Raw genomic sequence first — 17,251 nt, 5'->3', positions numbered from 1 at the left:
CTTCTTCTGGAAAAGGGGCGGGGCCAAAGGAACATTTGTACTTCCTGTGTTGACGTTTGAAAAATAAGTCGATCAAAAACACACGCACACCAACTTGTGCGCGCACACAAACACACACAGCTACGCACACGCATGTATGTTGACTTTTGTTTGAGAATCCTTTTTAAAAATAGAATCGAATGTTTGACGGCATTGCCATGGAAACAAAGAAAGACGCCGACAGATGGCAGAGCAGTTCAAGTCAAACGTTTATCGTCATTTTCTCGCTTTTTTTTTTTTTTTTTTTTTAACATCTTAATGACTCGACAATTTTCTTTGTGTGCTTGATTGACAGCTGGCGTCCCGCTCACTGGTGCCCACGAGTCAAGTACACGCAACTCAAAGTACGCACACGTTAGCCAACTCAATAGTACGTATATTGTACTCGGATCACACTTTTCCACATTTGGAACAAAACGCATAACTGACGCTACGATCTACAGTAAGTGACTGACTGGCGAGCCAGCCAACGTACGGGGGGGGGGGGGGGGCGTGGCCCCCGGACGCCCCGCCTCCCCAAATCCCATCGAATCGACTCCGACGACGAGCGGAAACTCTGCGGGACGCGGCGGGCTCGCTTCCTGTCGTCACGGCGACCAAAAACAGACGGGCTCCCAAAATGTCAGCAGGTTTTTGTGCCAGAAAAGATGAAAAGACGAAAAGGTGTAAAATGACTTCACACCTCATAATGACATTGTAATTACATGCTAATTACACTAAAGTCACACGATTCAACACGGAGGCAGAAATAAGACATAACGCAGCATCGCTCACTTATACAACGTACGGCATATGAAGCATGTATAGATATATATCTATATATATAAATCTATATGGTGTACAATACGCACGTATATCGAGTGTGGAGCGAGAGAGAGAGATGCGTGACGCTAATTAGTTAAGAATAATAATAAGAACTTCTGAAGCTCGTTAGGTAAATTAACACGTCACTCGCACTATTTGTATTCAAATGAGGCGCTCGGCACGCGTGCGCCGCCGTTAGCTCGTTGCGAACGGACGTCCTGCAGAAAAATGACAATCTAACGAGCGATGCTGACCGTTTCTTGCATCGTCGATTTAGAAAAATATCTATCATTTGGACCGCAGTCTACTGGTCGCTCCCAGCTGAAGTTCATCACGGAACAAAAGAGAATGAAACATCCATCCATCAAGCGGAGCACCCGGAGAAAAGCCACGCAGGCACGGGGGGGGGGACATGCAAACGGCACACAGGCGGGGCCGGGGATTCAACCGCCGCCGAGAATTAAACATTATAAATTTAAACAGCCAATTGTTCAAGCCAAGCATATTTTCAACATCAAATGTGAAACGTTATAGCCACGCTGCCGGGAAGCTCGAAAGTGCTCCTTTAACGCACGACCCGAGCAGCAACGCGTACGAGCGGCAAACGACAATACTCGCAGGTGTAGATTGGATCTGTCACGTGGGAACAGCCATTATTACTGGAGCTCAATAAGGGACCTTCTCTGCCCCATCTTCTTGCTCTTACGGCGCCATCAGGCAGGAGACCGCGGAGTCTGCGGGGCAGGACTAGCCGACTCAAAGACACTTTTATTCATCAGGCTGTCAGGAAACTGAACGCTTTGCCTCTTGTGTCCTCTGCCCACCTGAACTCTGAACTCTGACGAAACATGTAGATGCACGCACACACACACACACACACACACACACCAGACTCAGGGTTGCACTAGCCACTTTAACAGCATTATGAAGCGTCAAATACGACAACGGAGACCCCGGCCGGACTGACGCTGTCCATCGAGCGAGAATGGGAAAGAATTCCACCTGCGAAGCTTCAACAATGAGCGTCCTCATTCCGTTCCCAAACGTTTCTTGAATGTTGTGAAAAGAAAAGGTGATGCAACACAGTGGGAAACATCACCCCGTCTGTCCCAGCTTTTTGGGAACGTGTTGCAGCCAATGATTATCTGCTCAAAACAATCAAGGTGATCCGTTTGAACATGAAATCGCTTGTCTTTGCCGTGTATTCCATGAAATATCGGTCGAACGTGACTTGCAAATCATTGTATTCTGTTTTGATTTCTGTTGAACACAACGTCCCAACTTCATTGGAATTGGGCTTGTAAAATGCAGCAAACACATTTTGGGTGATGTATTTACATTTTGTCACGTTTTGTGATGAGTTCGTGTGGAAAGAACAAATATGGGGTTAATTCCATGGCATTCCAAGGTTTGAATGCAAGTCCCTGACACGGTTGTCCGTGTCTATATGTGCCCCGCGACTGACCGGCGACCAGTTGAGGGTGTCGTCCGCCTTCCGCCCGAAGTCAGCTGGGATAGGCTCCGGCGCCCTGTGACCCTAACCAGGATAAGCGGTGTTGAAAATGGATGGATGCTTTGAATGCACTTTTTTGTTCTTTCTTTCGGGGAAACGTGGACGAGTCCTGTTGAAGCGTCCGTTGGAAATGAAGAAAAGTCCTGTAATTAGTTACACGACCTTCACTGCAATCGTTTCAATTTTCCACGGGGTTTCTTGTCATTGTTCCCAAAGATGATTTTGGATATCGATACGCTCGAATGATCCAGTAAAGATGACGGTTGGCGGATTTGTTTTTGCCGTGGTTTCCAATTTGGCTTCTTCACAGACACATTTTCTTCTTCTTTTTTTTCCCCACCGCCTCGTCGCCTGGCCGCCGGAGTGCGAAAGGATAATGATGCGAATTATGCTTTTAATGATGCGTTAATTAGAGTCATGCAGCGCTGAAAGATGACGCGTGAAACGGTCGCGCACGTTCGCGATAAATAACGCAACAGACTGGCCTGCATATGCTTCACATTACAACTTTACAACTGCGCTGGCAACAACACGCGACACACACTCACACTCGCTAACTAACTATTATTAGCAGACTTGGGAACCCTGAAACAACAACAACAAGACGAAAGCTGACACGAAGTTCTAGGCAGGAACGTGCGCTCGGGTCTCGTCGCAATGGAGCTCGTGAGCGTGGCCGAGCGCCGTTCAGGCGAGCGGAGAAGGCCCGGCTGTCGCTAACCGTCGGCCACCGCTTGACCAAAAGCGTCACCATGCAAAAATCAAATTAAATTAAAGAAAACACTGCCACCTTGATGGACTCAAAAGATAGCGGATTTGCGGAGACAAATTCCTTGTGTGTTTTTGGACATACTTGGCAAATAAAGATGATTCTGATTCTGATTCTGATTCTGATCCCTTTGAAGCCATTTACCTGTTTGGATTTTGAAATGAGCCAGTTTGCACTTGGCTCATTTAAGCATTTTGCTGTTTAGCCAGTTAGCTGTTTAGCTATTTAGCACATTAGCTTTTTGAATATTTAGCTGTTTAGCCATTTAGGCGTTTTGATGTCCCATTTGATGTGCGCGTGCGTGTGATGCGTTTGCGGTCAGCTCCGTAAAAAGGAGCTTTGTTTTTTTTTCATCCACACCGACGGCACCGCGCCGCAGACGGCCACCTGGGCCGCCTCCCGCCCGTCATTGTGTGGACGAGAGGCTCCCCGCACAACCCGCTTGAACTTTGAACCTCCAGCTGCCGTACCAGCGCGGCGGCCGCGGACAGACGGAGGGATGACGCAAGCTGCTCACGCCTCATCGTGCTACTTCGAGGTCCAGATTCTGTTTAAGGAAACTTGTGGTTCCCTTAAGAAGGAGGCTCTGCTTCTTAGGAAGGACAATTCGGGTTCACTTTGAGGGAGTTTAGCTCGTTAGCATTTAGCAATTTTGCTTTTTCTCCACGTTTTGCCGGACGTAAACGTGATAGCGAGCTTAGCGTGCGTGCGCACGTGAGTGCGTGTGCGTGCGTGCGTGCGTGCGTAGCTGGAAAATGCGCGCGTACGTTCGCGGGCAGCTTAGCCCGCCGGCCGCCTATTGAATGCGCGCGTTGACTGAAACTAACGTTGTCATGGAAGTTGGTTCCAATTCCAAGTTATCCTGTGGAAAAGGTAATAGTTGACTTTCTCAAAGTAATACAACTTATTACATTTGATGACTTTTTGCTGACTTTTCTTAATTTTGAAAGAATGCATAGACAGGACCCTCAGAAAAAAGTGGATCAAAACCATCGATCATTATTTTGGACTTAGCCGTATTTTTGTTCCTTACGCGAATAATAAACTGATAGCAAAACATGATAAGATGTACAGTAAAAATATCGTGCAAAATGTGTCCAGCGTGTGGAAAGCATGATACCATGTTGACCTAATGACAAATGCGCACGTGCGTGAGTGTTCCATAAAAAAGTCCCAAAACTCAAATGTTCCATGTACTTTGATGTGTTCAAAAGTGTAACTATGAGTCCAGGCAAACTAATTCAAGTTCATATTTGGAAAAATATGTCATGTTTGACAATGTTTGACACGTGACCAGAGAGAGCCACTCGCGAGCGTCAGCTTTAGAAGGAGGAAGTGACGTGAAAGAAAATCTGAGCTTTTGCAGCTCTTTTTCAAATGTAACTAAAATTGCAATCATGGACATTTCCAAAACACATTTTCTCGCACTATTGTCACGGATTACAATGACAATTAAATGACATCATCTCGTGGAACTCATGGAATGAGTTAAGGCCTCTTCATACTTTTTGCATCACGTGACCGACGCGTAGGGGCCACGCTTGACGCGCACACGGCACAAATTGTGGCCACGGAGATCATCTCTCGTGATTGGTCCGTTTTTAGTCACATGCTGTGATGACGTACTCAGCTTTCCGCTTGGTTCCTCAATACCGCCATCTTTAAAATAAATAAAAAAAAACACCTACGCCGCCACCTTCTCCATCGATTTTGCAATATAATTAAACGCATCGTCTGCTCATCTCGGTCCATTTGTTCTAGCGGGTTCCACGGTCGCCATTGCGCTCGAGTGTCAAGGCAAACTGCGCGCGGGATAGCCGCAGTGACGTCCGAGCGTGCATAAAGAAGCCATTACTCCTCAACACCGAGTGCAGTAAAGCTAGTAAAGCGCTATTCGCGCTGCATACGGGTGCCTGCGGTGTTTATTTCCGCCTGCCTCTCACTCGGCTACTGGAACTGCTGGACGGAGTTAACCCCGAAGAGGACGACTTCGACCCCGGAGGAAACTTCTCCTCAGGTGACCGAAGCAGGAAAGGTAACAGCTGCTTAGCTTTTGAGCCCTTCTTTGGCCATTTAGCGTCGATAGCCATTTAGTTGTTTAGCTTTTTAGCCATTTAACATATTTAGCCATTTAGCGGTTCAGCCATTTATTTGTTTAGCTTTTTAGCCATTTAGCGTGTTTAGCCATTGATTTGTTTAGCCCACGGCGGCACGCTATAGCAGCCCAGCTATCTGATGCGCCTACATGGCAGCCATGTTGGGAGGGGCAATGTTCCTATCAAAGGCAATGCATGGACATAGAAATTGAAAAAGACGTAACTTACTCATTTCTCAACCAATTTTTTTGAGGTTAACTTTTTTGTCAGCTCAATAGAGGTGAGTCGTATCTAACTATTCATATCAATGGTTTGGCCATTTAGCTATTTAGCTGAGAAGACATTTAGTTGCTTAGCTAGTCAGCCATTTAGCTATTGAGCCATTTAGCCGTTTAGCCTTTTCGCCACTTAGCTATTTAGCCCTTTGGCCATTTAGCCGTTTAGCTGTGAACAAGTGCCACATCTGATGGCGCCATCATGGCCAGCACCTAATGAGGCGCCATTAGTCGCCGCGATTAGCGCCAATGTCAGCACCGGACGCAGATGGCCAACGCGACCGTGCCAACGCAACACCAACGCACACGCACGCACACACACGCAACACCAGCACACACACATTCAATGCCCACACAGCACCACAGCTTTGTGTTGTGTGTGCATGTGTGTAATTTTGATTGTGTGTGTGTATTTACTCTTGCTATTTGAACTCTTGTATTTGTAATTAATGTGTGTGTGGTTGATATTTTGTGTATACCTATGTATGTGTGTGTGTACAGTATTAATAAAGTGTGTGTTGTGTATTTGTAACGGTGTGTGTATATTTTCCATTGCATGTATATATTTGTTACTGTGTGTATTTGTTACAGTGTCTATATATTTCTTTATTTGATTTGCTATGCTATGCTAACATGCACACACAAGTGGACACACGCACACACACGCATGCACACAACCTCACCAGCAATTTAGTGTACTTATACACTCAATGCTATTTTGGGTATTTTATAATGTGTACTGTTGTGTTAGTGTGTTGTGTGAGTGTGTAGTGTAGTTTTAGTGTACTGTTAGAACGTGTGTGTGTGTCTGTGCTATTGTTAGTGTGTTTAGGTCAGGTTAATAAGTTGTGTGTGTTATGATTGGTGTTTTGATGTGTGTGTGTAATGTTGATTCACTAAAAGATATGAAAAATACATTTGAAAAAATGTTTGTTCACTATGTCATGTATGTTATCATTAATTATTTTCATGACTGTACAGCACAACTACTTTGTTAGTGTTAGTGTTTTTATCGTATTTGTGTAGTTATAGTGTGTTTGTATTAGGGTTAGTGTAGTGTAGTCGTTAGCATTTAATGTGTGTGTTTGTATTGTTCGTGTTTTTTACTTTGTGTTGTGTTGTTAGGATGATTCATTATTAGTGGTGTGTGAGTGTGTTATTGTTTTCAGTGTAGTTTGAGTGCACTGTTAGCATGTAGCAATGCAAACATGCTAATATTCCCAATACTAATACTCTGCACCTGCATTGTGTGTGTGTGTGTGTGTGTGTGTGTGACAATCTGCAGTGACAAAGGTGTTAGCTTCATTATCACCCCCATAAGGCCCCTCATGAGCCCCTCCCCCCTCCCGCCCCCGAGAACATCTGAGGCGTTAACGCCAAACAAGGCGACTTGGCGCCAACCCACGGCAGCCACTTCCCAACACATGCATGCAATAACACACTGGAACACGCAAACACACACACCATAACACAAACACGCACTCAAGATAACAAACACACAATGGCACACACTCACAATAACATACAATAACTACATGCTTTAACACAACAACATACACATATCATAACATACAACAAACAATGACACACACATAACACCACTACACACACGACAGACTCACAATAACATACAGAGACAATCACTACACGACGACGACATATATGCACACAAAAACGTGCAAAGACAAAAACATACACAAATAATTAACACACACAGGCTACAATAACACGTGTACACACAATAACACACTATCATACACACACAACAACATAGACACACAATAGCACGCACACACAATAACAATCAAAGACAAAAACATACACAAATAATTAACACACACAGGCTACAATAACACGTGTACACACAATAACACACTATCATACACACACAACAACATAGACACACAATAGCACGCACACACAATAACAATAACCCCTCCCCGCACAATTAAAACACACACACACTGGCTTCAATAACACATGCACACACAACATACACACAATAACACACAACACTCATGTTTAACACACGCGCACACACAGAACCTCACGCCGAGTGTGTGCGTGTGAAATGTTGACGTGACTTCACTTCCTGTGCAACAGTTGACACGTTTGGACCGTCACGCTCTTGAACTTCCTGTCTCATTGCGTGCGTGTGTGTGTGTGTTGGGCGCGTCGTCCCTGAGGCCGTCCGGGTGTTTTTCCAGGAGAAAGTGAGGCGGCTGGCGTGCTGACAAGAAGGAGGAGGCAAAGGCAAAGAAGACAAATGTCCGGCGCAAGTGAAGGCATCGCACAGAAAGTGGCGACAACGATGCGAGGGAAGGAAGGACTTCCGGTCCCCACGTCGAGTTTCCTCCTGAACGCCCCCTAGCGGCCGGGTCGCCGCAGGGGAGAACACGATTGTCGTCTGGCTCTCCTCTCGCCTTTTCTGGTGGCCGCTCATCTCGCCAAACGCCGACGCTCACGGTCATGGCGTCACGTGACCGACACGGCCGTCGTGCCGTTCCACCGACGTGATCGTCGTCTCCGTGAACTGACACGCCGGTGTCAAACTCAAGGCCCGGGGGCCAGATCTGGCCCGTCACATCATTTTATGGGCCCGCAAAAGCAACGCTCCTTTGCATCAACTTCCGTGATTCTTGCTCAAATCTGTACCAAAATTTGAAGTTCTCATATGTAATAAATTCTAATGTTGAGCTATCACATTTTTTGTGACCAGACCCCTTTCTACAGTAACTTGAACAAACTATTATCCTCGACTTGTGATTTGAAAACGAGTTATCCGTCAATTAGTTGTGTTTTGCTGAACAATATGAGGCAATTAAACATCGGTTTGGGGGCCCTCTGAGGGAAAGCGTAACAACGCGGCCCGAAACAAATACGAGTTCGACACGTTCATCATGTCCCATTTCAATCGTGTCATATTTAGTCATCGTATCACGTCCGATGTGATACGATGACCGTATGATGTCGTAACATGACCCATGTCTCGTATGTTAACAACGTCACAAGTCCATCACGTCGTCAGGTTCACCTTGCCACAGATCCAGAATGCGAAGTCGAACATTTCAAGGTCGCACATCCGTCACGTCATGACATGTCCGACGTCCTCTATGTTCTATTCCATTTCACGTGTTTATGTCCATCATCAATCATGTCAAATTTCAACGATGTCACATGTTTGATCAATCACGTCCGCAACTTTTGCGACGACATCACAGGCCCGCCGGCGATGTCACACGGCACGTTGCCATTTTCTCGCGGACGGAGACCGAGGCGGGGTCGAGGGGGTCTTCGGTCCGGGGGATTGTCAATCGAATCAAAAATGAAAGCGGTCCTTCAGAAAGGTCACTTTGGCCTTTGTGGATGAGTGCAGCGCACTATCGACGGCTCGCTACGCTAGCGGGTCCTCCGTCGCCCGTCTGCAAGCGCTTCCAAACGATGCTGCGGCTCGTCTTTGAACTGGCACAAGAAAGTATGAGCGCATCGGCCCTGTTTTAGCGTCACTGCGCCGGCTGCCTGCTGGTATTCGGATTCGTTCGATTTGCTTCGAAAGCCTCGGCTGGTCTCGGGTCAGCCGACAGAGCCAAAAACATTTGTTAATGATGTATTTACATTTCATCATGTTTTGTGATCAGATTATTATTTGTGTAAAGAGCAAATAGTGAGTTGGTTAATTCCAAAGTAATGATCTTAGGTTTGAATCGACTTTTTGAGAGGAAACATCCGAGCGTCCTGTTGATGCATTCGTTCAAAATGAAGAAAAGTCATCAAATGTAGTGAGTTATATGACTTTGAGAACGTCGGTGAAATAGTTCCATGACTATTCCATTTTCAACAAGTGAGTTTCCAAAGTCATCTCCACAACGCCGGCCGTGCGTCTGGTTCAAATCAATCGATCAATCAAATCATCACGCTTGATGCTAAATGGTTGTTAGCCTGCGAGCTAATGTTAGCCTGTTGCCCGCGAGTCTTGCGGTGGGAAAATGTGGACTCGGCGTCCGACCAGCAAAAGTCACTTCATGCATAAGCAACACACAGACACACACACACACACCAGTGGAAGTGAGTCATTAGGACACTTAGTCAGTGTGTGTAATTATATCTTATTATCATGAAAGCAAGTCAGCGAGCTTGTGGCTAATTGTGATTATTAAGCGCAAGGATAAGCTATGCAGTGTCGCGTAATGCTAGTGCTAATGCTAATGAGTGTCTTTGGAATGGTGCATGTGTGTAAGTAGTTTCAACAGTGCCTGCTAATTCCGTATTTAATTGATTCCGGCTCAGCACAATTAAAACACTTCAACACTTGCTGGGGGGTGAGGAGGAGGAGGAGGAGGAGGAAGGTGTGCAAGGAGGAAAGGAAATGAGAGGAGGAGGAGAACAGAAGGTTGAAAAGGAGAAGTGACGATTGGATTTCTGTGTGTGAGCAAAGAAACAGCTTGGAAGGCGGCGACGCACACGCACACACACACACGCGCACATCTGAGCTAAATTTGCACGGCGACACGGAAATGAATGAAAGACCAATTGGACGTCGGCATGGTGACCGTCACGTGACCGCTACGTGGCGCTATTCCGGCTACACTTTCAATCGATATAGTTTTCCGCACATCTCTATCCCGATCTATCCTTTTCTGATTTGTCCTTCTGCTGTGCATCCAAAGTATACCGATACGACATCTACCTGTACTACGTGTATCCATCCCATAGCTACTTATTTGATACATTTGTAAAATGAGCTACGATTTAGTCATCTATTCCAGCAGTTCTCAAAGTGTGGTACGAGCGCCACGAGTGGTATGCAAGCTCCCTCTGGTGGTGCGTGACAGAATTACTGAATTAAGTAAATTACAGTTCAAGTCAATCGAACTTTTAAGTACAATACATTTGCATTTCATCTTTCAGAATGTTGATGTAGGCACAATTTTTAAATTTGAATCAAATATTTGATATAAATAGCCTTTCCGCTCAAATCCTCTTTCTCCATTGAAATGAATGGAAATGCCGTTAATCTGTTCCATCTGTAAAAAAAAAACAGCGTAATGTGTTTTCTAATGAGAACAAATAGCACACCGTAACATTATACTTTATAAAAACATACGGTAATAACATAATTAAATAGAATTCACCTTTCCTTCTTTAATGCACATTGCGCTACCCATTCCGGTGCGTGCTCCTCGGCCACCTGGGGGCAGTATAAGCTAAACACTGTTCGTTCAGCTCATCAGCGCGTCTCTATTAGTCGCTCCTTGCAGAGGATAGAGAATATGCTGCGTGCCAGTGCCAGTGCGTGTCGTCATATTGTCTGCACTGCGCAGCTCCATCGATACTACATGAAGCTATTGATCCCAGACCCACGAACACTAGCATGATCTAGCTTTACTAGCTTGAATGTATAGGAACAAAATACATTGGATTTCTAGAGCCATCTATTCCAGATCTAGATTACACTAGAATTCAAAACGTTCAACAACATGCTGAATGGACACGCGCACGCACACGTCAGGTTGTAATGGTGTGTGCGTTTTTATCTGATGCGGCCCCCTTTAACGCGGCAACCAATCAGGAGCAAGAAGCAGCAACAGGAAGTCGCAGCCCACCCTCCACCCCGAAAGAGAACGTGACCCCCCAAAATGTACCTGAGCAGGTGTGCGCGGCGATGTCATCGCAGGAGGGGGCGTGGTCCGTCACTCGGCACACCGCCGATCCAAACGCTTTGATGTTCTCACAGATGGAGAGGTGTGTGCGTGAGTGAGCGACAGCCCTTGTTTGTGTGTGTCCCCCCAGGCCCTTCCTGTAGCCCCCTCCCCTTTTGCGGGCCCCGGGAGGCGCGGGAGGGTCCTCCGCTGTTCCCCAGTCGGGACAATTAGAGCCTAAACGCCCCCCATCCCTCACGTTCCTTTCCTCGCCCGCCGCCAGCTTGGCGCCGTGTTGCCTTCAGGTGCAAGGTTTCAGTGGTGTTGCTTTTGGTTACAATGTTTTTGCAGTGTTGCTTGCAGGGTCCAAGTTAGAGTTGCCTTTAGGTGGTGGATTGCGTTGCTTTCAGGTACCATGTGTTTGACGTGTCACCTTCATGTTCCAAGTTGATTTGGTTGACTGGACACGAGCTTGGCGCAGTGTTGCCTTCCGGATTCGTGTCAGCGTTGTGTTTCCTTCAGGTGACTTGTTGGGTCACGTTGCTTCCGGGCACCGCGGCTGTGCCGTGTTGCCTTTAGTTGTCACGTTGGCATTGCGTCGCCTTCGGGTGTCGTTACATTGGTGTCGTGTTGCTTCCAGGAGCCATACTAGTGCCGTGCTGCCTTCAGGTGCCTTGTTTTATCGCGTTTCGCCCAGGTGCCACGCCGCGTTGCCTTCAGGGGCGTCCGCCGATGTAAACAATCGTTTATGTTGGATTTGCGTCTTGAGGTTGTACCAAATGAACTTCATCTTCACTGTGCTCTCAAAAGACGACGACGTTGTTGTTGTTGTTGTTGTTGTGTTCAGACTTGTCCAGGAAGCTGCAAATGTACCGAATAATGGAAACACGGGAGCAGATGGAAAAAGACGGAAATGGCGCAAATCGCGTTTTAGCGGCAGGACACGACACGCCGACACATCCCGTGTGGTGAACATCATCGGGTCGGCGCACAAAGAAGAAGAAGAAGAAGCGAGGCGATCTCCCCAAGGCCGAGGCGTCACTTTGCCATCGTGACAAAACACCAACAAGATTTTCTTCTTCAACAAACTTGAACAACTTCCAAATACAAACTCAAAGTCCAACTATGAACACATCATTTCTTTCCTCATTTTTTTTCATTTGAATTTTTGTAATTTTCTTATTTGGATCGTGCTTCCTAGCATTATGATTTGTGGCTAACGTGACAGATTGCGGTTAGTAGCATATTGATGAACATATCTTGAAATTATGTGCGATGTTTAGGAGCATGTTTACCAGCGAGCCTAACACGATGGATGTTTATTAGCTCTTTGTTGATTAGGCTCTTAGTTAGCAGATTGAACAATGGAATATCATTATAAGCAATATGTCAAGCATTATGTATTATGATAATTAATAGGGCCCAATCGATTAATTGGCCAATATAAACCCAGAATCAGCTGATTTCTGGCCCTTTTTGACTTTACAGAAAAAAAAAAGGCAAAAAGTACGCCAATTTTGACCGATTTTTCTCTCCGATGTGAAGTTTAACAAATACTGAAGGACAAAGTATTTAAAACCTGCCTATAATTCATATCGTTATTATTGTAAGCACACAGGACCAAAAAATCAGCGATTTATTCATTATATATATTTTTTAATTAATCAGCCGATGAATCGGTCACCTGCATTTTATTCTGCCAAATATCGGAATCGGCCTCAAGAAATTGATCGGGCCCTAACAATTAACATGTTTAGAATGTTTGTAACCGGCACATCTGCCTCGCAGTTCTGAGGACCGGGGTTCAATCCCCGGCCTCGCCTGTGCTGAGTTTGCACGTTCTCCCCGTGCCTGCGTGGCTCCGCTTTCCTCCCACATCCCAAAAACATGCATGCTAGGTTGATTGAAGACTCTAAATTGCCCATAGGTGTGAATGTGAGTGCCAATGGTTGTTTGTTTGTTTGTATGTGGCCTGCGATTGGCTGGCGACCGGTTCTGGGTGTATCCCGCCTCCCGCCCGGAGATAGCTGAGATGGGCTCAAGCACGCCCGCGACCCGTGTGAGGAGAAGCGGCTCACAAAATGGATGGATGGATAATCTTTATATGTTTATAATTTATTAGCATTACTAGCATGCTACTAGAGGTGCAAGAATGAATCGACAACCAATCGGTTACCAAAATGATCGGCAACAATCTTTTCGAGACCTTGTTGAATTGCCCAAATCTTTGGAATTTTACGCTTTCAACATGAAATCTTCGCCGATGGATTATCTTTCTGCTTTTTCAAAATAAGACATTTGCAAACATCCGCTTTTACTTTGGAAAACAATGATGAACATTTTTGCCGATTTTCTGACCAAAGCAAACCAGTAACCGAGTTATAATCAATTTATGATTGTGCATTTTCTCCACTGTTAATTTGACACAATGGTTTGCTTTTGAATGAAGGGATGAGGATAAAAAATATTTGTTAAAAATAATCGTAGTGCTACATGCTACATTGTTGTAAGTAGCATGTTTATTAGTGCGACTAAAAAGGGCTCTTCCTAGCATTCTCGTAATTAGCATGCTAATTGCGCGAGTAACATTATGAACAACTTTTATTAGTGTGACTAACTTTCATTCATTCATTCATTCATCACCAAACCGCCATTCTCGCTCACATTCTCACCTACGAGCAATTTAGAGTCTTCTATTAACCCTAACCACGCCAGAGGCGGGGCCGGGATTTGAACTGGCAACCTGAGAAATGTGAGGCAGACGTGCTCACTTGCTGTATTCAATTTCTGAGTGTGTTTGTCTACTTCTTGGCTATCTCAAATGATCCACGCAGCGCCTCCTACAGCAAATGAGTGGAAATGTTGTCATTAAGTTACATAAGCGTTGTTGATGTCAGACAACATTTGGAAAGGAGGAAATGAAAAAAGAAAGGAAATGTATGGAGCAGATGGAGGCGGAATCTGGGGGACAGACGATGCTTCTATAGGAGCAAAATACGATACAGAAATTGCGCGTGTGTGGTGTGTTTTGTGTGCGTATGTTGTTTTTCAAGCGACACTCGTCTGTCGGCTGATTTTTCTTCTCGTGTTACCTTTGAGAACAAACTTGCTGCCAGCTGATGATGAACCTCACGGCTCGCCAAAGTGACGACAGACAGATGGACGCAAAGTATTCCGCCGCGGGGTTGAGGGTTGTCGGGGGGCGGTGCCTGAAGGGACCCCCCCCCCCCCCTTGGACACGCCCCAAAAGCTCCAGAGAGCCAATCGCAAAGTGTTCTACACTGCGTTCCAAATGATTAGCAAATGATATTTGTCTCAGATTTTTCTAAACAGTCGATCCAAGTGACAATCCGCGTCATGTTCAAGTCATCAGTCGTAAAGATAATAAGAATAATAATTCTAAAGTTTCACAAATCGAGAAAAGACCGCAGAGAACGCATGCCTGTGACGATCGCTTCTATGTTTCGATGTTTCGATGTCTTGCTGCTCAATGTCAGTTCATGTAGCAGTTGTTTGAATATTTAGAATTACCGTAACGCTATGCTAATTTCCGTTTGCCGGTCTATGGCGTTTCACATTTTATGTTAGCATTTAGCTAGGAGACTGGTTATTTTATGCTGTGCTTGAACATTTTGGTGTATAAATCAAGTTGAATGGTCTTTTGTTTTGCGTGTTGGTTTTAGAGTAAATTTCAAGTGGGAGTGACAAATACATGGCTTTCCAAATTATTACGTAAATGGTGTTTTCCTCAGATATTCCTAAATAGTCAATGCAAATGTCATTAGTTGTTAGATTATAATTCAGATGCTTTTGAACAAACTTCCCAATGATCAAAGTATTTTATTTTATTTTTTTAAAAGTACTTTTCCAAATGGTTCCAGACGGAGTTTCAAAACATTTCGTAGGTTACGAAAAGAGAGAATGGTCATTTCTTGAATTGGCAGCGTTACGAGGTTGTATTTCTTGAAATCAAAAGCTATTTCAATCCAAAACACCATAACAGCAAAAGATTTAAAGACATTTTTAAAAGAATTGAAAAACACACACACACACACACACAAACGAAAAAGGACACTAAGCCCAAATATATTTTTGTTCTCGTTGTTGTAAAGTTAAATAAAGGACAAAGTTTTGTAAAGTGTCAAAATGTTCTGCTTGTCATTCACATCACTGTCGTTGCAAGTGTTCGAAATAGATTTGATTCATTACACCATTCAAACGAATTGGTCGATTAATCAGTTATCGGAATTGTATTCTGCCAAATATCGGAATATATCGGTCGGGAACTCGTTCTCGATAGGGTTGAGGTCAGGGAGCTTGGGGGCCACATGGCAGTCTCGGGTTAAGAAAAGGAATGCTCGTCTGAGTCGACTAGTCGTGTCTGACAGTGGCCCCGTGTTCTCCCAAGTCGACTAGTCATGTCTGGTGTGAGTTTGGAGCTTGTGACATTCTTGTCATAGTTGTAGTGCAGGTGGTAACTTGTGTGCGCGTGCGTGTGTTTAGCTAATAGCTATCAATTTGTCCCCCCTCGCCGTTTGGTAATTTGCGGTGGCGCGTCGATTGACACTTCGGGCCTCGGGGCTCAAGCGTTTTTTTGCTTTTTACGAGAATTCGACACAATTACGCGCTCGGACTTTGAGGAGCCCCGCGGCCATCTTACTCACACCCCTACAAAATCTACGAGACATAGATCTAGTCTCCATAGATGTGGTGGAGGTACTGTCGCATACACAAGTGGAGTATAGATATTGGCAATGTAGAGCTACATAGTTTAGATCCAGAAGTATAGAAACGTGTTGTGTCAATAAATGCTCTCTAGATAAGTTTAGCGCAGAGCTATGAAGCATAGATCCTGTAGCTGTAATGAAGACAGATGAAATAGAGATGTGTAGTAGAACTTGTAATATAAACACTGTAGATGTAGTAGATGTGTAATGCAGTTGCATGTAGTATAGGAATACTACGCATAGATGTAGTATAGCTAGATGTAGAGTTTTTTTTTGGAGATACTGTCGATGTCATCTCGACACAACCAGTATACATAGATGAAGTATCGAGTATGTAGTGTGATGCAAAATAGAAAGATGATGGCACTGATAGGTGGCTATACAGTAGAACTAGAGCGGTGTCGTGTAGAACCATAAATGAAATGGATATAGATATACAGTATATGGAGATAGGGATAAGTAAGCGAAGATGTGGAGTCGCCGGGCGAAGTCCGGCGATTTGGTCACGTGCTTGTCGGGAGACGCCGCCAAGTGTGGCGACAGCCGCTACACGGCGTTCCAAATAATTATGCAAATGCTTTTTCTCTCTCGTTTTCCCAATTAGTCCATGCAAATGACAGTCGCCGTCATTTTCAAGTCGTCGACCGTTAAGAGTAACGTTTGAATGTTTCCCAACAAACCTCCCAATCGTCGCAGTATTTTGTGGGGGAAAACACAACACTTCAAATGTACCAAACGATTGCGCACAAGAGTTTCTTGCGTCCTTTCGATTTGAACTTTAGCGACGCTAATTTTTTTGGGGCCCGTCTGTGGCGTTTCGCACAAGCTAGCGGGCCTTTTGTTGTTTGAGTCCATTTGTTTTAGCCTCCACTTCAACTGGAAAGTGACAAATAAACATCTGCACGATGCACGATTCTGATTTGAAGAATTGTTTACTTTCTGTCAAGTTGCACACAGGATATCGCCGATTCTGATTGAGTTTTTGAAAAACTTTTTTTAACCCGAGACTGCCATGTGGCCCCCAAGTTCCCGACCGATATAGATTTTTTGAGGCCGATTCCGATATTTGGCGGAATAAAATTCCGATAACTGATTCATCGACAAATTCGTTTGAATGATGTAATGAATCAAATCTTTTGTCAACACTTTTGTCAACAACGGTGATATGAATGACAGGCAGGCAGAACATTTTGACTCTTTTGCAAACCTTTGTCCTGTATTTAACTTTACAACACAGAGGGGAAAAAAAACAATCTTTGGGTTGGGTGTCCTTTTTCGTGTGTGTGTGTGTATTTTTTGCCAATTTTTTTTTTCAATTCTTTTAAAAATGCCTATTTTTGGATGGAAATAGCTTTTGATTTCAACAAATACAACCTCCTAACGCTGCGA

This window comes from Phyllopteryx taeniolatus, chromosome 10 (genome assembly GCF_024500385.1).
Source record: "Phyllopteryx taeniolatus isolate TA_2022b chromosome 10, UOR_Ptae_1.2, whole genome shotgun sequence".
NCBI classification, from domain to species: Eukaryota; Metazoa; Chordata; class Actinopteri; order Syngnathiformes; family Syngnathidae; genus Phyllopteryx; species Phyllopteryx taeniolatus.
Note: the sequence above shows the minus strand (reverse complement) of the source record.